This window comes from Cheilinus undulatus, linkage group 20 (genome assembly GCF_018320785.1).
Source record: "Cheilinus undulatus linkage group 20, ASM1832078v1, whole genome shotgun sequence".
Classification (NCBI taxonomy): Eukaryota; Metazoa; Chordata; class Actinopteri; order Labriformes; family Labridae; genus Cheilinus; species Cheilinus undulatus.
The window spans coordinates 17,513,779-17,537,578 of record NC_054884.1 but is presented as its reverse complement, the minus strand read 5'-3'; the positions used below and the strand labels follow the sequence as shown (position 1 = coordinate 17,537,578).

General features: G+C 40.1%; 1 protein-coding gene across 2 annotated transcripts in view; it reads left to right on the top strand.

The window, feature by feature from the left end:
- LOC121527857 (ankyrin repeat and fibronectin type-III domain-containing protein 1) overlaps positions 1-23,800 on the top strand; it is a 253,335-nt gene that overhangs the window by 26,362 nt on the left and 203,173 nt on the right. Inside the window, exon 1 of one of the 2 annotated variants that reach the window (XM_041814871.1) lies at positions 14,336-14,427. The exons of the other annotated variant lie outside the window; for it this stretch is intronic. The gene's annotated coding sequence lies outside the window, so the exon portion shown is untranslated. Of the gene's footprint in view, positions 1-14,335; positions 14,428-23,800 lie in introns of those variants that run through there. 2 annotated transcript variants of the gene reach the window in all.

Genomic DNA, 23,800 nt, shown 5'->3' with positions numbered 1-23,800 from the left:
GGATATGAATCATTCGGAACCCAGCTGTTGTTTGTTCCTCTCTGATCAACCAATGAGCTGGAAACTGAATGTACCAGACACAAACACACAAGCAGCCACAGACGCATGTTGATCGCTCCTAAAAATTCTCTCTGATGTTAAATGGAAAACTGTTGAAAAACCAGCCACTGTTTGGCTGTATTTTTAAGTTGGATGATATTCTGCCAAGAGGCTATTAGGAAATAGCGTTTAGGGGGTTTTGTTGTTACCGACAGCAAAAATGCCTCAATTCCAAAATTTTAGTTTGAAAATATGTTAAATATGAAATCATTTCTTTCCAGCTGTGAACAAAAGAGTGCTGAGCCAGCTGCTTCAGTAAAAGATGCACAGCTGATTTACAGCCAGCATTTGTTACAAGTCTGCCAGCGTGGTTGTGTTGGTCACTCTGGCACGAACAGCACACCCAAGCTGATCCCACAAGTGTTCAATGGGGTTGAGGTCAGGACTGCTGGCAGGCCATTCCATCCTCTCCACTCCCAAATTCTGGAGGTAGTCTCTGATAAACCCCGCTCTATGGGGGCGAGTGTTGTCATCTTGGAGGATAGAGTTCTTGCTGACAGGGTGAAAAAAAACACAAAAAAAAAGAACAGTATTCTTGGGGTGTTGTCTTCTTGGGGCGCCCACTTTGCGGCCTGTCTCTGACATTCCCCGTTATATGGAACGTGGCCTTCAGTTTGGAGATGGTACTAGGGTTCACTTCAAACAATGCCGCAACTTGGTTTTGCGGAACACCAGCTTGAAGTTGCCCAACCGACAGGCCCTGTCCAGATCAGTCAAACGTGGCATGCCGATTCTTAAAGCAGACATCTACTGACCACTGTAGCAGGGCCCATGCTCACAGGTGCGGCCAATCAGGCACCTGATTGGCCACACCTGGGGGTACCAGAAGCTCAAAACAAGAGTCAATAGCAACAGTAAAATAAGCTGTTTGGCATTGGCAGAGAAGATTTGGCACATTTTTCATGGGCGCAACCCACATACTCAGCTCTGCTGCTCATCCCACAAATGCATGATCCTTACAAATGTGGCATCATTTAAAAGGGTAATAAACAGGCTTTCCAGTGGTATAAGATATATTACCAAGAAGCATTGTTACAACAAAGAAATAATGTACCAAACACAAATTGCCTTACTTTTTGTTTTAAGTTTAGTTAAAAACGTCATACTGCGCTATTCTTACCACATGCTAACTTCTAGGCTTCTCATAATAAGTCTGGTGAAGTGCCAGGGGAAAACTCAGACAGGAAGGCAGCGGCCCTAGTGGCAGGAGGTTTCTTACAGCTCAGAAGAGCATTATGGACCAGGATTTCAAGGAACTGTGCCGGCTAATTTGATAAATGAATTTAACCGTTTAACTGCACCTGTCCCATTTACTCATCTGAGTAACAATTAACTTCATTCACTGCAGAGCAGCCAAATATATATATGCATATAGATCGAATAGAGGCAATACATGTGCCACAAGTCATCAAATTTGGGCATTTATGGCCAGAAAAATATTCTTTGCCCAACACCATTTGACATGTTATAGCTTTACAGTACATTAAATAAAAAAAAATTCAGTCCTGGTCTGGTGTACCAACAAATCTCATATCTCTATTTTGACTGTTTGCCGTGCAAAAAGTGGTATGATTTTTCTCAGTTTAGGCCTTGAAAAGTCTTGAAGTTGATTTTCAAGTTTGGAATCCTGTGAATTACAAGTAGTCATTACATTTAACTAAGTCATTACATTTTCTATGAATTCACTCCCACAATTTCAGTTAAATGCTCTGTCTGAACTATAATACGACTTCCCCACTAGAAACCGCCACACCTTCAGTTAATGGTTACTGCCTTGCAGCCACAATGCTCTCTAACCTGCATGTAAACAATGCTGAAGGAATAGAATTGATAGCATCCCATTGGAAAAGTGCAGTTTTGCACTATTTTGATCAACAAAATGTGGACAAAGTTGCACATAGGCTGTGTCAGGTTATACTTAATTGACTAGGAACATCCCTTATTTTAACCCCTGAGCTGGACTGCATACAAAGACAATGCTTTGAAAGAAGAAGTCTTGACTAGTGGGCTGCAACTCAAGGAAAATTACTATCAGAGCCACTGTAATATTGGAGGAAATAAAAAATCATGACTGATGAACCAGGAATAAATCTATGTTTGTTAGCCTGCTGAGTACTACCACAACACTGTGACAATGACTGTTCAGATATTCCAAAATAAATACTTGTCCTTTGTCTTGATCTGGAATCCCTTATGTCTTTTTGCTTTTGACACCAAAAGTCATGGCATTTTGTCTGCCTTAAAGCCTATGCTCTTCAGTGCCTGTGTGGGCTGGATTATGGGGTGGGTAACAGGTGCAGCTAACTATGGTGTGTTGGTGATGTCCAGATCACCAATTTCCCCACGGGGGCTCTTACATTGCTGAGTGAGGACGCTGAACTGCTGGGACTGTGTGCCTCTTCGGCCAAAGTGAAGGTTCAGGCATTTGGGGACAACTTCGATGCTGCCATTGAATCTGTACCAGTGGATGGTGAGAGCATGGAAGTTGTGGAGCAGTTCACCTACATGGTAGTGTAATCCATTGATCCACTGACAGTGTGGCTGAGATTAACCTCAGGCAGTGTGGCGCTTATGGTATCTGAGCATTTAGGTGAAAGTCAAAGGCTTTTGGACCAAGGTCTGCCTGGTCTTACTATACTTGTGTGAGGCCTGAATGCTGGCTGATGGTCGGAGAGGTTTTGGGTATCGTTGGAAAGACCATGTGTCTAATGCTGACATGCTCAGGAAAGTGAGGATATGAAGGGTCAGCTGGTATGGAGCAGAAGCTGTGCATGCTTTTCTATGCCTGATGGATGCCAGAGAGTTGGTGGGTTGGACCTGGCCTGCAGACACCTTGATTTGATTGATTTCAGCATACACTTGTCTCAGCATTCAAGGCAGCAATTAGGTTGTCACAGTCTTATCATTAGGTAAGGGATCACATGTAATTTTTAGCTCTGAGACATTGCCATCTCAAATTGCCAAACAGGTACTATAATAAATTTGTTCCAGCTAAGGCACAGAACAGGTTGCTCTAGTTGTAGGTAGCCACAGAACTTAACTACTGTGTTTTCCCATTTTACTCAATCTGGATTACTTTTATGTTTTAGACTTAATATGCACCCCCCAAAAAGATGTAAAAAGGCCAGATTTTTAAAAGGATTATGATCAAAGAGGCACTGAGGGTTGACAGTAGACAAAAGAAACTCAAAAGTAAAGGGGAAAAAAATGACAAAAGATAAGAAATAAAAAAAGAGAAAAATAAAGTTTAAAGAGATGATGACTTGCTCTTGGAAGCTGAGATGTCAAGAAACACACTTACTCATCTGCTCAGAGAGAAACGGAGATTATCCTGCGGCTGCTATGCAGGGTCCTTTACTGATGAGATGACTCATAAAGACGGTGGCGGTGCTCATCCTCTGTGAGTCTGCCTCTGTGTGTGCATGTGTGTGTCTGCATCTATACAGGGTGCTTATCATTCCATGAGGATATAAAAGAATCTTCCGGTGTGCTCCAAAATGACGGTGTTCATTTTCCTGTGAATAACTGGGATCCTGGGAGTCTTGTGAATGGTGCCGTCTGACTAATCTCAGTGGGGAAGGCTGCTGAGCGCTTCCACAGTAATTACACGAGGAAGCTTTTTTTAAACTGTCGCTCACTTTCTACAAATGAGCTGCAGAGAGGAGGGATGCATTTAGGTGTCTGCAGACTAGCACATTCACTGAATGTTTATCATCATTCTGCAGAGTGTCACAGGTTGATTATGATTACATGCATGCTTAATACTGATATCAGGAGCTATAAGTCAAGATAGTTTGATTGATAACAGCTTTTTAGACAAATACAAGTGCTCCCCATTCGACGCCCACTTGTGAAGACCCTGATACACTTAAACTCCTTCACTTGGGGCAGACCCTCACTCCCCACTAGGGATGGGTACCGAGTTCAATACCGACCGAATTCTGTCGGTACTCCTGAGTCCCGATTCACGTAAAATCCAGCGGTACCATGTTTCAGTACCTTCCTTGTGACTGCAAGAGAGTGGAAGAGTAGTCAATTTTCCATGATGGACGCAAATGCAGCATTGCACACACGTGAGTAATGACATTGGTAGCAGCTGACTGAATCAACAAAACAAGCGTGGCTGATTAGAAGCGGTCGAAGGTAGCGCTCCACCTTTTCAAAATACGATGCAGATCACGCTGCAATAAGTGTGACATGAAATTCAAGGTTTACCACTGCAAAACTTCTAATCTGAGGAAGCAGTGTGATGATTGATGATTCAGATCGGCTCTCTGTTCGCCCCTTCCCTCTCTCTTTCTCGCTCCCTCTCTCATACTGAATCCTCACTTTAAACACCATTATTTGCCCGTTTATCATGTGGATATCAACCACAGAAATATAGTAGATGAAGGGATACGTTTGTTTGGTCAGTCACCTAACAGACACTGGATTAAGGTGTGGACTGCTTATTGTGACTGCGTCCTAAAAGTTGCTCTCCATCTCTCCACCTTGGCGAAGCTGGTGCCGTAAGAAGCGCTCTGCCAGGACGGATGGATTCAGAGTGATTCTAAAGGAGTGACACAGCCACTATCTGTTAACTTTCTGCATTAAACACAAATATAACGTAACAGACCCTGTGTGTGACATTTATGCTTCTGCCTGGACGGGCGCATGATTGATTGATGAGTGAGGAGCAGACTCTGCTCTTATCAGGGAAGGATGACATCTGGGTTTTGTTGGAAAAAGAACTGCATAAGGAAAGAAGATGTGCAGTACACGTAGTTCATGGTAGAGGAAGTAGTTTGTTTACTTTCATTTGTAATACTTTAATTGGTAAAATTCTATACCTTTATTTATTTAGTTAGTTATTTTGACTTCATTCTCTATTATTTATTTGTTTTAATCCCTCCATGGATCCCAACGTACATTTTTCCAAGAGGGCAAATTGGAGGGATAGGAAGTAGTGGGGCTGGGTTTTAATTTATGCAATATAAAGAAAAAACACTGGGTAGTTATAGTAGTTTAGGTTTTCCATGTTGGAGTAATTTTTAAAACACTTGTGATGTTACTTTTCAAATGGTGTACGATGTTGTTTTGATCTATCTGATGTCTGATAGAGTTTTGATATTGAAAGTTTTGAGGTCATATAACATTTATTATTGCATATTATTCACACTCAAAAGAACAGAAAATGGGTACCGTGTACTGGAACTGGTTCACAGGTACCAGGAATCGGTATCAGTACCGGTTCAAATGTGAAAGGTACCCATCCCTACTCCCCACCCTGCTGGAGCAATCTACCGTTTTCTGTCAGTGATCCATGGCCACTGCCTTGGCCAGAGGTGCTGACCAGACTGCTATGCACTTGGCTGCAAAATTCCCCACCCTGCCTGCTGAGGTCCACATTGGATTGAGCCAAGAGAACCACATCATCTGCAAGAAAGCAAAATTGGAACTAAAACTTGATTAAAAGCCACATTAGGCCTTACTCCTCTCTGCAAACAGCACCAATGAGCCACCCTGTGGCTCTAATTTAGCACAAGTCTCAGCTTTATTTTGATAGTAGTAGATGAGTTTAAATGAATCACTGCACATTATGTTACAATAAAGACAAGATATATTTTCACCTAAATCATTTTTTGTCTGTTATATTCATTCCTGCTGTCAAATTGGGATTTCCTGGTTTTGTATCAGATTTAATTGGACTCTTGAGGAACTGCAGTCTTTTTACACTTCCACATTTGCTTCATTTTTCAACAATGGAGGTTGCTGCCAGCATATAACATGTGGCTGTGTGAAATTTGATTGAAAGGTATTTGTGCTGTTCGTCTTCGCTGGTTGATGCCCCCAGGTCCAGCCTACGTCATATATGTCTCTGACATCTCTGTGCAGAAATAATGCAGTGAGCGGCTTTTACACAACACTGACGTTGAGGTACAAATAATAGTGTATGAGTGTAGACAGAAGCCCACCACTGGAGTGATGGCTGAGTGCTGAAAACTGCTAAACATCCTCTTTAGGTGACAGCACAAGTAGTTCTTGTTTAGTAGGAGTCATGTACAGTCATGCTGGCAGAGAAAGGGAAATAAGGAGGTTTATCCATCAGGCTGACATTGAGAGCTCATGGCCGTATGTATTTAATACATTGGCCAATGGAAATCAAATGTCTCTGACTTTAGAGCTGAATGAAATACGCAGATTTAATAGGAATAATTTGAATGAGTTAAAATCTAAATTTTCATGAATTATTCAGTAAGTTCTGTCATTTGAACTTATTTAATTTTCAGGTCATATGAAGCAACTTATTTAAGCCAGGTGTTCTGTTCCTAGATGGATGTTTTAACAAATAGGGATATTTTTGTGTTTGAATTAAAGCAGCCCTGGAAAAAAAGAAGGTTATGATTTATTCATCAGTGAAAGAAAAAACTGCATTTCAGAGGGAAATACAGACTAAAGGCACAAAGCAGCCTGAGCTGTCAATAGTCTGAGCTCAGCTCTTCTGGCTGTGGTGCTAAGTCTCCCTCAGAGGGCTTGTGGTGCACTCTGTTGCTGCTGTATCCTTTTTTTTTTTGTTGTCAAGATTGACTTTTTTCCAATGTGTTTCACTCAATCCTCTAAACTCTTTCTCTCTAGCTTGCCCTCTTCCTCATATGGTCTATCTGCTAAGCTTTTGAAAATGGACAAGCTCATTCAGTGCCCATAAGAATATTCACCTTTGGATATTTTAACCTTTTATTGACGTTATAAAACAGTCATGGTCAATATGATTTGCCGTATTTGACCAAAAAATTACAAAAAAAACCCTCCTTGATGTCAAAGTGAAAACAGATGTCAATTAAGTAAAATTATGTAATGTAAAATAAGTGAGTGCATTAATATTCACCCCCTTCAAGACAGTTTTTACTGGCTGTACCTTTGGCTTCAATCACAGCACTGAGTCTGTGTGGATGGGTCTCTGTCAGGCTTGCACATCTGGACACTGCAGTTTTTCTCCATTTGTCTTTACAAAACTGCTCAAACTAGGGCTGGGCAATCAGTAGAAATTAGATTAAATCGCAATATGGCCTGCTGCAATTTTCAAATAGCAGAAGGTGCAATATTTCTTTGACCAGAAATTTGTGTCAAAATATCATTTTTAACTTTTTTTGCAGCAGAGATATTAAGCGTGACAAATCATTCAGGTGCCATTTTTTTTTGGAATAGCCTTCTTAATTTTTGTACTTTTTTCTTATTAAATGAGTATGACAAAAAACCCATCAATGCAGCAATTCATATCCAATTTGCAATATTAGTCAAAACCTTCAGAATTCAATATTTTTAAAGAATTGTTCAGCACTTGTTTAGGAATAAAAGAAAGTTAAGGAATAACCACGTATCAAATCACAACCGCAATATTGGGGAAAAAAATTGCAATTAAATTATTTTTCAAAATTGTTTAGCCCTAGCTCAAACCCAGTCAGGCTGCACGGGGATCAGATGTGAACAGCCCTTTTCAAGTCCAGCCACAAATTCTTAATTGGGCTGAGGTCTTGACTTTGACTAAGCCACGCCAGAACAATGGTTCTCAACTGGTGGATCATTAGGAGCCACCCCCACCCACCAACCCCGCATGGAAATTATGACCCAAATTTTAAACATTCTTAACTGCTCAAATTTATTTACATTAATGAAAATATTGATGTTTAGACCTTAGATGGAAAAAACATTATGGACAATAGAGACTGGACCAAACATTAATGTAAATGTGTATTGTTACAGGAGGGCCTAAATATTTTACTTATTTTTCCATGGAAAGCTTGGACATTTTGGCTAGTTCACACACACAGGAAGTACCTTGTTATCTTTGGAAAACAAACTTTGCAACAAAGCAATAAATAATGTGAAATCTTGAGAAAATCCCAATTTTGACTGATTATGACAGTAAAGTGAAGTAAAATAAACAATGTGGATGTATGCCAGCTAAGGGCTTCCTCATGCAATGAACTTTTTGCCAAGACACCTATTTGCAACCCATTGGAAACAGTTCTGGGACCCACGTTTGGGTCCCAGTCCACCAGTTGACACCAACTGCTGTAGAACATTGACCTTATTATCTTTAAACCATATCTGTGTAACTTTTGCTGTGTGCTTCGGGTCATTGTCTTGCTGGAAAATGAATCTTCTTCCAAACGATGGTTCTCTTGCAGGCTGAATAAGATTGTCCTCCAGGATTTTCCTCTATTTTTCCTCTTTCATTTTACCCTCTACCTTTACAAGCCTTCCATGGCTGGCTGAGAAGCATCCCCACAGCATGATGCTGCCACTACCATGTTTCACAGTAGGGAGGGTGCTTGTGATGATGTGCAAAAAGCCAAATTATATTGACTGTTATTGATTTAAAAATCAACAAAAGGGTAAAATATCCAAGGGGGTGAATACGGATCAAGAGCACTGTATATCAATTCAAGGTTCATATTTTCCCACAAAAGAAAGGGAGTTTTGAAAATGATCTAACTGCAATTATCTGACTAATAATACTAATAGCAAAACATATTTGAATGATGATGGTGTGCTATTTGTGGAGATCTTTACCAAAGATATTTGAATATTATGTCAGTGTTTAATAACTCTGTGGCACTGTATTTAAATAAAAACTGCATTTTGATGCACATTTTATCGTATGTGTATTTCAATCATTTGAATAACTGTTCATCCTAAGTGCCTATTTTTGGGTCAAAGCAGAGTGTCACATTGGTATCGTGCAGCTCAAGCATTCACAATATATGCATTAAAGCTGCATGAGTTCTGCAAAGAGTGAAGTTTATTGAAATTGAGCATCAGAGGATGAACAGACATAAAACCAAAGAACCTCTTTTGCAAATGCACCTGCTGCTTTCAAAGTGCTGATTTATGGCAGAACAATACCGTATTGTCTGTGAAGTTGAGGAATACGGGAAATTTAAAAGTCATTATTACTGCTCTGGAGCAGTAATAATGACGTCTCTGGAGCTAAATTGTCTGTATCCATCTTTTTGTTATTCCCTGTCTGCCCTATCTCAGCTCTGTCTCCCCAAGGACTTAGACCCAAAATATTACCATATTACCATGCCCTCCCTGCTCACTAAAGTCAGGCCATGCTGCTGCTGCCTGGATCAATGGCCGGTCAGGGGGAGGGGCAGTGCAAATCATGATGGAGAGGCACAGAATGGTGAGAATTTTGACCAAGAAGCAGCGAGACGGGAGAGGCTGATTGGTACTCTGAAGTCTTTAGTACAGGAACTCGCACTACCCACACCTTTCACACAGCCCTGAGTGCAGCGTGGGATCACAGCACAGCTTGGTGGATACACACGAACATACCTGTACATTGTCAACATTTTAATCCCTTTACTGTTGAGAGCTTTAGAAACATACCGAGTTTAGTGCATCTTTTTATTGAACTGGACTGTGTTGTGCCTCGGTAATTACTAGAGCTGTGAAAAAATATCGATACGGCAATATATTGCGATACTTTGATATCGGATACAATATCGATACTTCAACTCTTAATATCGACTTTTTTGTAAAAAGTAAAAACTCATATTTTAGCCGAGTTGTTAGTAAAATATGACTTCCACACCTCCACATGGCTTACAAAATAACAACACCTGCACAATTCAAAGCAGACATTTGGAAGCATTTAGGCTTCAAAGTTAAAATGGGGAGCACAAACAGTGAGTTAGAGAAAGGAAATGCCGTTTGCAAGCTCTGTCTTGCTGCCGTGAAATATAGCAGCAACACCACCAACGTATTGTGTGATTTACATATACATCATCTCTATATTTTTCTTAGTTAACTGTAGAATATCGCAATATATCACAATATCATGATATCCTGATATATTGTGATACTATCGTATCGTGACCCAATATCAGTAGTGTGGATGCTCAGCATCCCCACTAATGAGCAGTAGATTGAGATTCACCATTTCAATGTTTAATTCACTACTGTGCTTGTAAGTTGAGCAAATTTACTTCAGTCTGGCTTTTGTCCTTGAGTTGTTCTGAGAAAGATTTTTGTTTGTCCAAAGCGGGTTTTTCATGAAGTTGCTGTGCAAGTGCAGTCATCTTTTTTCATCAGAAAACACTTGAGCCTGTAACTGCACAGTAAATGGTTAACCATAGCATGATGATCTTGATGCTCCTAGTGACATGATGTAGATGATGATATTTATGATGATGATGTTGATTAGAATATTCATGCATGATGACAGTCTTGATGATGAACCTGTTCATGTGGTGATTACAACACTATCTGTTTACTTTTGTCAGCATCTATGTCTGATTGGATGTGAAGCTGGCAATCATGTCATTGTTTTCTCTCAGATGTACAGTATATGTACAAAAGTATTTGTCCCCCTGATTATTCCACTAACAGGGACTGTACTGACGTTGTATTCAAATACATGTACTTTAATGTGGTGTTATAACAGTTGCAGGTATAACAGCCTCCACTCTTCTTGGGCGGCTTTTCACAAGATTTGGGAGTGTTTTTGTGGGAATTTGTGCTGATTCATTCTGTAGAGCATTTATTAGGTCAGGCACTGTTCTTGGACGAGAAGGCAGTCTCTGTTCTGGTTCATCCCAAAGTTACTAGATGGGTTTGAGGTCAGGGATCTGTGCAGACCAGTCAAGCTCTTCCACACTGAACTAAAACAATGTCTTTGTACTCCTTGCTTTGGGGCACAGTCATGTTGGAATAGAAAAGGGACTTCCCCAAATTGTTGCCACAAAATTAGAAGCATAGCACTGTCCAAAACGTCATGATATACTGAAGCATCAAGACTGTCCTTCACTGGAGCTAAGGGTCCAAACCCTGGAAAACAGCCCCATAGCATTGTCCCTCCTCCACCAAACTTCACACTGATCACAATGCGGCATCCACCAAACCCAGACTCACCTATCTGACTACCAAACAGAGAAGTGTGATCCATCACTCCACAGAAAATGTTTCTTCTGCTCCACAGTGTGTGCTTTACACCAGTAGTTCTCAACTGGTGGGGCACACACCACCACCCTCTGAATAAACAATCATGACACAAATTTTCAAAACTTAAAATTTGCAACAATGAATATTGAAGTATGTATATCTTATTTTTAACAAAATGGACTGGACTAAAAAAAACAGGGCCAGCACATCATCATTGAAACCCTAAACTCATATGTATTTTATTTTATTCCCCATGATAGGTGTACATTTTGGTTGTCTTCTACAGGTTTTGAGAAATTAAAACATTGGAGAAAAAAAGTTTTTGTTTACCCCAGAAAAATAAGTTTAACAAGTTTAGATGTCAAGAAAAATGAACAAAATGTGCTGGTTATATGGAAAAAAGAGTAAAATAAAACTTATGGATGTATTTCAGTTGAAGACTTCTGTACAGAATGTACTTTTTGCCACAGTTTCTTCTAGTACCTTAACAACCCACTGGAAGCAGCCCTGCAACCCACTTTTGGGTACCAACCAGCGTCAGTTTGGTCAGCTAAAAAGCTATGACTAAAAATGTTCATCCACAGCCTTTTTTCCATGACAAAAAATAGACTAAGACTAACAAAAATAGATCTGTGATGACCAAAATTGACTAGAAGTAAGTTTAGTTTTTGTCAAGATGACTAAAACTAGACTAAAATGTAACATAGTTTCGTTGACATTCAAAATCCATGATATTTCTCCACTGTGGTAATAACAGAATGCATTGAACACACTACCGTGGTTTGTTACCACATTTAGGCAAGAAAATAAATGCTTTTTATGGACGAAAACTAGACTAAAATGTTTTTGAGTACGTCGACTAAAACTTAACTAAAATTTAAAAAGGTAGAAATGACTAAAATGTAACTGAAACTAAAAGATATTTAATCTAAAGACTAGAACTATGACTAAAATTAAAAATAGCTGCCAAAATTGACACTGGTACCAACCCACCAGTTGAGTCACTGTTTTGCACCCCTCCATCCAATGCTGGGCATTGGTGATGTGAAGCTTGCATGCAGCTGCTTGATCAGAAAAACCCATTCCCTAAAGCTTTCGCCACACAGTGTGTGTGCTTACATTAATGCCAGTGGAAGTTCAGAACTCTTCAGGTGTGGTTTCCGCAGAGCGTTGGCGACTTTTTTGCACCGTGCACCTTAGCAGTCATTGATTGTGATTTACATGGTCTTCTGCTTCATCGCTGAGTTGCTGTTGTTCCTAAACGCTTCCAATGTTTTAAAAAAATCACTTCTTGTTTACTGTGGACTGTGGAGCGGCCTTTATCACAGTACCATACTTGAAGTCACTAAGCTCTTCAGAACAAACTGTTTTTTAACACAAATGTTTGCAAATGAAGACTGCGTGGTTAGGTGCTTGACTCTATTCACCTGTGGCAGATCTGAGTAAAAACCCTGGATTCTTCTTCAGTTCAGATCTGAAGAATCCTTTCAAGAATTTAAGCCAAGTCCAACTGTCTTTTGGATCAAGTCTATTTACTGATTGACTAAGAACCTTCACTGACAACTATAGAACATGAAAAAGGTCTTAGACATTAAGACCTGATCCAGCCCAGCTTTCAGCTAAAAAATCAATAGTGATATCAGGATAAGTGCTTACTGGGTACAGTTAATTGATTATATAATGGTGTGTTTGTTGTGTAGATTATTTTTCTGTAATGTGATGTCTTTTACTCTTAAAATATCTGTTTGTTGCTGCAGTCTCAGTGGTGATGCAGCCAAATGTGTCACAATTGTGCTATTTAAGCAGGAAAGATGTCATCCTTTGTGACTCATAGACTTACGGGTGCCATTCGTCTCATGCTAAAAATGCTGTCTGTATATTCAGGCAGATTGCTGCTTTTTTGTCTATCTCTACTGATCTTAATCTCCTATTCGTGATGTTGATAAAGATTTTGCACATCACATTAACGTTACGCAAGGAAGTCAGATCTTGCCCTTAAAGTATTGCTCTTTTGTGAGTGCATCTGTTTCTTACATGGTGTACTTTCATTTCACATTTTGACTTTGGTGTTTATCTTTCCAGGTCAGTATGACGCACATGTAAGATAATTCTGAAGCTTCCCGCTGGCTCTTTGAATAGACGAGGAAGAAAAAGGGTAAGAGTGTGAAAATGGGGGAGAAAGGGCGGGTGGGAGGCGTGGGGGAGAAGGAGGAGAAGCAGAAACCTGAAGTAGATGAGGGGTGAATGGAGGGTGAAAGAGAAAAGACAGTAAAAGAAGATAAAAGGAGAAAGAAGATTTTCTGTATGAAAACAGAGAAGACGAGACAGCGGATAGACAGGGATGCCAGCGTGTGTGATGTCTGGATGTGTGGGAGGGACACACTCTCTCTCACACACACTCAGTCTCTAATGAGCTCCTCAATACGAGCCCTCCCTCTTTACATCCCCTTTTTTTCTCTCCTCTCCTTCCCTTGGTTCCTTGCTTCCTCTCATGCTTTTTCCCCATTATTTATGAATTAGAGTTTAAAAGAGACATCTCCTCGTAACAACACAACACATGAGAAAAAGCAGGGGAATTTATTGGTGAGGGGAGCAGGTGCAGGTCAGGTTAAATTTAAGTCTGTGTGAGGCGGGGAGATGAAGATGCATACACAGACAAAGCTCATCGTTTGCCACCTGCTCTCGGGCTTTGATCAGGCGTGCACGCTTGTTTGGAGTCGTGTGATCGTGTGAAAGAATTCATGCACGGCTCTAAAAAAAACAGTGAGACACACAGAGGGAGAAAAAGCAAGGGGTGGGCTTGGATTTGAGCATCATTGCAGCTCAAATTCTCCCACCAGCAGCACAGAAGAAGACCGACGCTCAGCCACCACCTCTCTCTCTCTCTCTCTCTCTCTCTCTCTCTCTCTCTCTCTCGCTCCTCCTGCATGGGGGGCACTCCTGCCGTGTCGACTGGTAGGCAGTTACAAACGTTACTATTTTGAGAGTCAGCGGATGCACTGTGCGCTCATCACTCACAATCGATCGAAAGAGGAGAAGAGGGATTGCAGGCTGGAAAAAGGCAGAGCGCTGGGTTTCGGCTCCTTCTTCTCCTAATTGCTGCCGTGTATAAGAGGAGGATGATGAGGAAAGAAGGAGAGTGGGACCTGTGGCTGAAATGTTCCTCTGATTCCAGGTAGAAGACAAGTAAGGAGGTCGTATGCCAAGGAGATTTCCAGAGCAGAAGCAGTGAAGATTTTTTTTTGTCTTTAGTGGATCAGAAGAAAAAGAAGGTGAAAAAATGGCAAGTTTTGGGAAACTCACAGACTACTTTAACCGAAGGAAGTCTCAAGAGGAGCTGCGGGTGGGAAGGAGCTCGCGGCGAAGTGGCAGCTACTGCTGCACTGTGGCAGAGGCCAGGTAACCTCTGTCTGCGTGCTGTTTGTTTGTTTGTGCCCAGGTATCCCTGGAACAAGTGTATCTAACTCTGTCTTTCTCCCAAAAATGCTCAGGTATTTGATGCAATTTCTCATTGTGCATCACAGTCTGTTTTTGTCACATTTTAATGAATGAAAAATAAGAGCCCATTGAGGATATTTTTATGTGAAAATAGAGAAAAACAAGGTTCCCTCAGCACCTTAAATCTGAGTGAAAGCAGGTTTTAAATGCACACAGGTGTTTGCATGCATGTTCCTCTGCATGCATACATGTGAAAGCATGTGTTGTGTTACATAAGTAAAGTGTGGAGGATGTGTGCTGTCAGATATGGTTGTGCTGGCTGGGCTACTATGGATTCCCTCCCGCTGGTTCACCGTTGAAATCAGTCGGAGGATTTTCTATAGATAGAACGGGAGAGGATGAAGTCGATGCTGCTGCATGTCGAGAGGAAGGAGGGGAGCGAGAAGTCTTCTACCTCCTGAACATTTTCTGCACCAGGAACATCCTGTCTCACAGATAATCCCGGCTTCCCGATCTGATAATTTAGAGACTCCAGAAATATGTGGGATCCTCGCTCAAGGGCAGGAATGAGCAGGTTTTTCAAAGAAGGTTAAAATGTTTCTCCTTCAGGTTTCACACTCACTATTTTCCAGACAACCTTGGAGCGTGGGTGTGTGACAGAAATCTCCTGTCCTTAACCTGCCTTTTAAGTCAAAGCCAGCTCAAAAAAGGCCTTATATTCAAGATACGAGTCAATTTTCTTTCATGCGTTTGCTTTTTTCATATCACAAAACACATAATAGACTATTGTTGGATTCATTTTGACCTTTTTTCTCTAATTTTGTACCACACTGAAGCTGTTTGATCACTATAAACTTGATTTGCACGGCCTTGAACTCCTTAATCCAGACAGGGAGTTTGGCTGCTTTTAAAGTAGGAAGAAAATAAAATAAAGCTCCAGTTTGAGCTGATTGTATATTATCTAATCATAACCAGAGTGCATATCGGGATACTGGTGAAAAAAACTACTCTAGACTTCATAACTTCCATCAAATCTCCCATCATCATCACAGCACAAGTGTTAGTGTAGGTGGACATGTGGGACAAAAAAAATCTCTCATATCCTCTGCCAGTAAAAACTCAGCGTCTCTCCCATCCCCACAGTGTCTTTGTCTCCGTCTCTCCCACTCACTGTCTCTGTCTCAGAAGCCACCTTTCTTCCTACGCCCCTCCATCTTGTCCTGGCTTTTATCTCAGAATTAACACGGCCTTGTTTCAGCAAACTCTTACCTCTTTATCACCCTTATATTATCCTTAAATTCACGTGAAAGAGGCTACAAAGGTTTGCTAAGTCTCTTTGTAAATGTTTGACCAGGACAGCTGAGGTTTGTCTTTTTGGCTCTGGTAGAATAGATTCAGGAAGAGAAAATTATTACTTCAGCCTGGGAAAAAAGTGTTTCTCTAACATTGCAGTATTGCCTAGGAAGTACCAAAGTCACCTGCCGCCTTCCACTGAGACTAATGAACGACCTTGCCTCTAATTTTAGATGTGCTGGGAGCTGGCTCTCCACAAAAGAGCACTGTTTTGCTGCCCTGATTGTCCTTAAATCAGCAAAATGTTACACTTCAGCTGGATTTCATTGGGATATCTGTAACCTTTTGTTAAGAGCAACCTTCACAGGCTGGCAAAAATCTTCAAGATGTGGTAAATGGTCTTAAACACTACATGTCACAATCAGCCTTTCTCACACACACTGATGGCTTCTATGTAATTTGCCCTGATGGAATCATTCAGACACATTCATATATGGTGCTCAGAGTCTTGCCTACTTAAATATGGGCTGTCATGATGCTAGATTATGAGGCTATAACATAATACTTTATAAAATCAAACCAAATCGATAGCTGCTATGATATCACAGCAACACACAAAAAAAGTATTTGCCCCTTCCTGATTTCTGATCTTTTTGCATATTATTCCCATTTAAACGTTTCAGATCATCAAACAAGTGTAATATTAGACAAAGATAACCCAAACAAATGCAAAATGCAGTTTTCAAATAATGATTTAAGTTATTAAGGGAAAAAGCCATCCAGTCCTACCTGGCCCTATCTGATAAAGTAATTTCCCCCTAAACTTAATACCTAGTTGTGCCACCCTTGGCGGAAACAACTGCAAGCAAGCATTTGCAATAAGTGGTAATGAGTCTTTCACATCATAGTGGTGGAATTTTGGCCCACTCTTTTTGGCTTTTTTTTTTTTTTTTTAATTTGGCCACATTGAAGGGTTTTTGAGCATTTAGTCCAGACTTTTACTAGGCCACTCCAAAACCTTCATTTGATTTTTTAGCCATTCAGAGGTGGACTTGCTGGTGTGTTTTTGATCATTGTCCTACTGCAAGTGAGCTTGAGGTCAAGATCTGATGGCAAGACATTCTCCTTCTTTTTTTCTGGTAGAGAGCAGAATTCATGGTGCCAACAATTATAGCAAGTTGTTCAGCTCCTGAAGCAGTAAAGAGGCCCCAGACCTTCCTACTACCACCAGCATGTTTGACTGTTGGTATGAAGTTCTTTTTATGAAATGCTGTGTTAGTTTTATGCCAGATGTAGCAGGACACACCTTCCAAAAAAAATCAACTTTTGTCTTAAATATTTTTCCAAAAGTCTTGGGAATCATCAACATGTTTTTCCCACTTTTTATCCCATGTTTGTTTCCCTATTATCTGACAAATGCTCACAGAGAGTAACAATATGGCAGTTAGCATTCAAGCTAGAGGTAATAAATGATTGTAATTCGATTAAAATGGATAAAAAGAAGTTCAATCTCGGGTTTACTGGTGTGGATTTAATCATTAAAGTCGCCAAAAGTCACACGAGTTCCAGGCTCACTGAAAATGCCGCCCCAATAGCATCAATGTGAAAACAGAGCGGGTAGCTTCAAGAGGAAAAACAAGTGAGAGGCAATGATTTATGGCTCAAAAGTTATTTAACTTTTGATAAACTGTGTCACTTCCTGTCTTGTACGACAGCGCAGGTCTGGAAGGTGTTTTAACAATCATATTCTGAGAAAAACTGGCACGCAGTCAGGGATGCACAATATTGGATTTTGCTGATATCCGATATGCCACACTTCAAGGTTTGAGGATGACCAAGGAAACAAATTAGTCCTTTAAAACACTTTAAAGTTTAAATATGAGAATAAATAAAGAAAAAGACCTCGACTGGCGTAGGTCTGTTGGTTCAGCCTAAAACTCCTCTCATTTATCCGTAAATATGGACAAAATTTACAGTTGATGTATGCTGAAATACACAGGCAAAATATTGGATGTACATACTGGCAGAAATTTTGATATCTGCCAATACTGATATTTGCCTTTTTAAGCTAATATCTGCCGATACCGATAATATCATGCATCCCTAATATCAAGCTTAACCAAATGGTATCGGGTCAGGGCATAAACTCGTGTTCGCCGATACTAACACCTGCATTTTAAGCAGTATCGGAAACATTTCCAATACTGGTATCGGAATCGGAACCACCCTAGTAGACTATTTATTGATAGGTATCTCATAAAACTTCATTTAAAAAAGAACTATCCCTTTAAATTCCACATCCTTTGTGACTCCAAAAATATAAATCATCTTTATAGGGTTATTGAAAATCCACTCCCTAAAGAGAACAACTGTACTTTCAGCAGTTTTTTTATGCAGAGGTTTGGCCCACTCACTGAATCCTCTCCTGGGTCCAGCCATGATGAATGATGACATGTTGCTTCATCTATAATGAATGATGAGGGATGAGGAATCAGTAATGTGATGAACAGTCATTCCACGTGTGTAGAGGAGTAAATCTACGGCCACAATGGCTGCCCTTTGTTCCTGTCTGTCTCTTGCGATGCCTCATTCAGTCTACTCAGTGTGGTGAGTCCTGACCAGAGTTCACTGAGACAGTGAGAGGACACAGAGTTTTATGTGTCAACATCCTTTAGCCACAGAGGGTTGGTTAACTTTCTCCCAACCCCCAAATAATCATCCATGTGTCCTTACTCAGCATATTTTTTGGTATATTTATTTGTATTTTTGCTTTTTGTGAATCAATTTCTGGAGTACTTTCAAATACAAAGGACACCAGAATGTTAAACTTAGATATGAAACTAGTGTAAACAAACCATGATGACGTACCTGAGCAGAAACAACCCCAACAAAAAAAGACAATTCCATGGCACACCTTATTCCCTATTGTGTTGGTTTAAAGCAACAAAAATTGCAGACAAGCCCATGCACACTGTTTAGATCAGGCAAAATTGTTTGTAATGTTTTAGTATCAAATATGTGATTGAGTTTTTGTGCATTTGATAACAATATGATTCTGATACCTTTTAAATTACCATTAAGCCAGCGTTGATGCCAATACTGATGTTCTTTTGGTGAAAGGCTTTTAGTATATCCACATTTACTCTCACATTTGACTATGAAAATAGATCAGAGTTAGTACAACAGGTCAGTTTTTCTACTGCACACCTCACACCAGATATCTCTTGCAGACCACTACCATACAACGGCCATTCTGTCGGAACTGAAGGGATTTAAAGTGCCGGTGCAACGTTTTAGAAGTTTTTATTCAACTTTATTCATAAACAAAGTTTGGCATTTCTTTTTATGAAATAAGAACATTGAAAGCATTACAGATTAAGCAACATTATATAAAATAAACTAGAAAAGCACTCGGAGAGCGCAGACCTCCGCCATTAGCCCTATCTCCCAATAGTACAGAATCCTTCAAAACATTCCTGAAACCAGACAGTGATCTGGATCACTCCCAAAATCTAATCAGTTCTTCCTTATGCCATTTCTGACATTTACTGAAAATTTCATCAAAATCTGTCCATAACTGTTTGAGTTATGTTGCTAACAAACAGTGTTGGGGGTAATGTGTTACAAAATAATCCGTTAGAGTACTTGGATTACTTTTTTGATGTAATGAGTAACGTAACGTGTTAGTTTTACAATTCAAGTAATTCCGTTATTAGTTACATTTTCATAAAAGTAATGTTACAAAAAGAAAAATCCCAAATTTCCCCACTCCTCCGGGGCTTCAAAAAGAGAGAAAGAAACAAGGAAGCTCCTTGAAGCACTTGTTTGTCCTTCTCTCTTCCTGTAGTCAGGTTGGCACATAACGCCATACCAGCAGAAGGAAAACATTCTGTGCCATTACTTGCGCATTGTTAGCTTGTTGAGCCAACGAGATGACAGAGAGGACAGCATGACACTGTGGAATTATCCCCTTTATGATGGATTTTTGGATAAAAGGGATAAGAACAGCATCCTGGTGAAACGTAAGTTTAAAAGCTCCGCTTGCTTTCGTTGAATCAGCTGTGCAGCTGTTCCAGTTACGCGCTGTTATTACGCACAGCGTTTGAGTGTTTCTGTCTGCCTCTAATCATCTTGTTGTCAGATTGTGAGCATGTTAAAGAGCTGTAAAATTTTTCCTGTCTGTAGGTGGTGTTCTCAGGCTGCAGAGATGCAGATTATGGGCTGTAGATTACGCTGTACATTGGCATTAGAGTCTGCACATTCAAATGCAGACATGTGGTTGTTTTTATGACCGCTGAGTGGAACAAGTGGCTAAAGGGTTTCAATACTTAGTAACATAAAAGTACTCTAACGCGTTAGTGTTGGAAGTAGGTAATGCAGAAACTTAACAAGTTACTTTTCTCAGTATGTAACCCAGTAATCTAACGAGTTAGTTTCAAAAGTAACGCTACGCAGCACTGCTAACAAACAAACAAACTAACAAACGAAAAAATGAACAAACCCTCCTGATCACATAACCTCCTTGATGGAGGTAAAAAGAATCAAGGTCTTATGCCTAATTAGGGATTAAATTATGCATAGACAGGTTTTAGACGAAGTTATGCGTACTGTGGCTCACTTTAGCTCAGTTAGCTTCACTAAAGCTGACATAGCTTTGCTAGCTACGTAGTTAACATAACTACATAAGCCAATGTAGCTATGTAAGCCAAAGCTAGTGAAGCTAAAGTAAGCCACCATCTGCATCACTACTTGTAAAACAGGTCTAGCTTTAGCAAATGTAGCATAATCAAATGTAGCTAATAAGAATGTTCCCAGGTGTCTGTTTCCCTACATGGCTAAACGTCCATTTAAGTTGCATTTAAATAACTTGTCTAAAGAGGAGAAAATACAACTAAATAAATAGTCAAATTAACCACAGGGTCATTGTGTCAGCTAGTATGATGCAAGCCTGATATAGTGTGTAGTGTGTGGCAAACATTAGCAGCTACCTAAGCCAGTCTTTGTTCCTCTTTGCAGATTAATATCGTGCTTTGATATGTGGCCTCTTTTCACTTTGGTTGAGTAGCTATCCATGAGTTCAACCCTCGACAACAGACATACCACTTTATTTCCATTTTCTATATCATACTGGGCTGTTCCTAATTACATGCTAACTGCTAAGTTTCTCATATTTACGTGCCGGGGGAAAGCTACAAGTTACAATGGCTTCTAGTGGCAGGAAGCCTCATTTCAGTTAAAAGGGCATTAGAGCGGGATTTAAGACCTGTCTTTATTAAAAATGATTGGTGATCATTGATTGATGTACAGTATACTGATGCATTGATTGATAAATGATCCAATCAGATCAATAGGAAGTCAAAACATTAATCTGCATTGTCACCTTTAAGCTATGCTTTTATTCTGAAATTCTACCCACATACCTGTTGATAGTTTTAGCCTGCTGCCCGCCCTCAACAAGCTAGCGGTAAATGGCACTTACTGACAGAAGCAGCCCAGATGCAGAGAATTTCCACTCTTCTGTCTGCTTTGTAGACGTATTTCAGACACAGACTACTGCAGAGCGGGCCTTTCGCCTTGTTTTGCTGACTTTGTCTGCATCTTTATCCGTATACAACAAGTGCGAGTGTTTTCTGCTACAAGCAGCAAACGGAAAGGAAAAGTCCACTGCTGCATGTCCCACTGAAGCCCGATGTCTCTCGCTAGATTTATAAATAAAGACTCTGCTGTCTGTCAGAAATCACTTTGTTACACTAGTGGCAGCATCGTGTGTGCACCACAGCACAAAACAAGTGATTCAACTGGCGATGATGGTGTAAAACTTTGTACAATGGCAGAAATTTTACCGGTTACAGTATGGTTACCAGCTTGTAGCCCACCACTACTGTGAAGTAGTCTCCCCCAAAGTGAGCATCCAAGAAATATAGCTGCAGATCTCATGAAACAACCTCTGATGTTGAACAATAAAGTTCAAAAGTCATGGATGCCATTGATGCCCTAGTAACACCTATATGGAACTTTATCGCTGCAAAATTACATGCAAATGTTTACACAGACTTGTACACCGCTCCACAAATGCACAGAAATAAAATATAATCTTAGCTTTGTGAAATATGTGACGTCACAAAAGGACACGACTGTGAAAAAAAACTAAAATGAGGCTAATGGATAGAAATGATCTGTATCTAAGATAAAAGTAGTGTGGGGAGAAGAGATATGAAAAAAAACACATGATGATGCAACACAAACACAATCCTGTTCAGGAGGAGTCAGAACACATAAAAACTGAATGAGACTTTTTTTTAATGAATGGCTCAGCACCAAGCTGTGAGTTTGGCACATGAATGAGAAACCACATGCCCCGCAACTGACTCCAGCAGAATATTATGTTAATAACTAAAATATTCATCAGCCCTCATGTTCCAGAGGGAGACGTTTAAGATTGGTTTTGGAGAAAAGATAAAAAAGAAATATGAGTCCGGAGTCATTAGGCTGAATTGTTCCAGTCTGTGTTGAATCTTTAAACGGTTGAATAATTGAACTGAAATCTTCTGTTTCTTGTAGCATATGCATATAATCTCTGGCTGTGTGTGTGTGTTATAAGGTGATTCAGCACCGTGGACAGCTCCATTCACCAGCGGCTCCATTCACCATCATACCGCGTTCATTCAGCTGCTGGAAACAGATTCAGTCAAGCATCAGAGCAGGGAAAATACTTCAACCCATGCAGTTTCCCGTTTTTTCACAGCATCAAGGGGTTCCATGTGCTACTTTCAGCTTAAATGAGGTCACTTGTACAAATTTCTGTACATCTTGCACTAAAACCTAAATCTGATCATGCAGGCAGAGATGTCTCTGTGTCAATCAAGTTCAGGAAGATGGACAGATGGAGGACAGAAACAGAAAGAAAAGTGTGTGTAGAGCATTTTGTGCTGGTGTGTGGGCTCTCTGTAATGAACACATAATCCTGTTTCTGCAAGTTTTCACACCTCGCTCCTCTTCCCATTCTTAAGATAGTCATTGTCTGCTTTTCTTATTCATAAAAAAATGAGAATGAGTGTTTTATATTCCGCAGGCTAACAAAGAAAGAGAGAGTGTAGCGCTGACTGCAGGGACAGAGATAAGACAACAAAAACGTGCAACACGTGATGATTACTACTGAGAACAAGATATTTCAGTGAAAATGTAGAACACTGCTGGGACATGAAAAATCACCCATCTCCTCATTTCTCCTTTCTGCTATGCTCCTGTCCTTTCTTTTCCATTTTGCTCGTCCCTTCCACTCCTTGACTTCTTTTCTTTGTTTCTACCCTTTTTCTCCTCTGCTCTGCTCTGATTGCCTTTCCTCTACTTTTATCTTTTCATTTTTCGCTGTTTTATTTTCCATTGCTTTCCTTTCCCTTATCTAATCTTTGCTTTAATCTTGTTCCCCCCTTCTCTTCTTCACATAGCTGCCCTTCTATTCCTTTTTTTCTTTTTTTTTTTTTTTTTTTACCTCTGCCAAGGAGGTCATGTGATCAGTAGGGTTTGTTAGTTTGTTAGTTAGTTAGTCAGTTAGTTAGCAACATAACTCAAAAATTGTGGACAGGTTTTGATGAAATTTTCAGGAATAGTCAGAAATGGCATAAGGAAGAACTGATTAGATTTTGGGAGTGATCCGGATCACCGTCTGGATCCAGGAATTTTTTAAATGATTCTTTACTTTATTTCTTTTCCTCTTTCCTTTTCTTTCCTTTCCTTTCTCTTCCCTATTTTTCTTTCTCCTCCTTTCCATTCCCTTTTTACTTTCACTTACCTTCCTCTTCCTATCTTTCTGTCTTTCACTTCCTTTTCAATCCCGTCTTTCCCTCCTTTCCATTCTTTTTCTTTCCTTCCTTTCCCTTATCCTTTTTTTTCCTCCCTTTACTTTTTGCCTCCTTTCCCTTAAATTCGTTCCCTTTCTTTTCTGTCCTTTCCGCCCCCCCCCTTCCTTTTCCTCTCTTTCCTTTCTTTTCCTTTTCATCTTGGTTTTACCTTTTCTATCCTTTTTTCTCCTCTAGTCTAC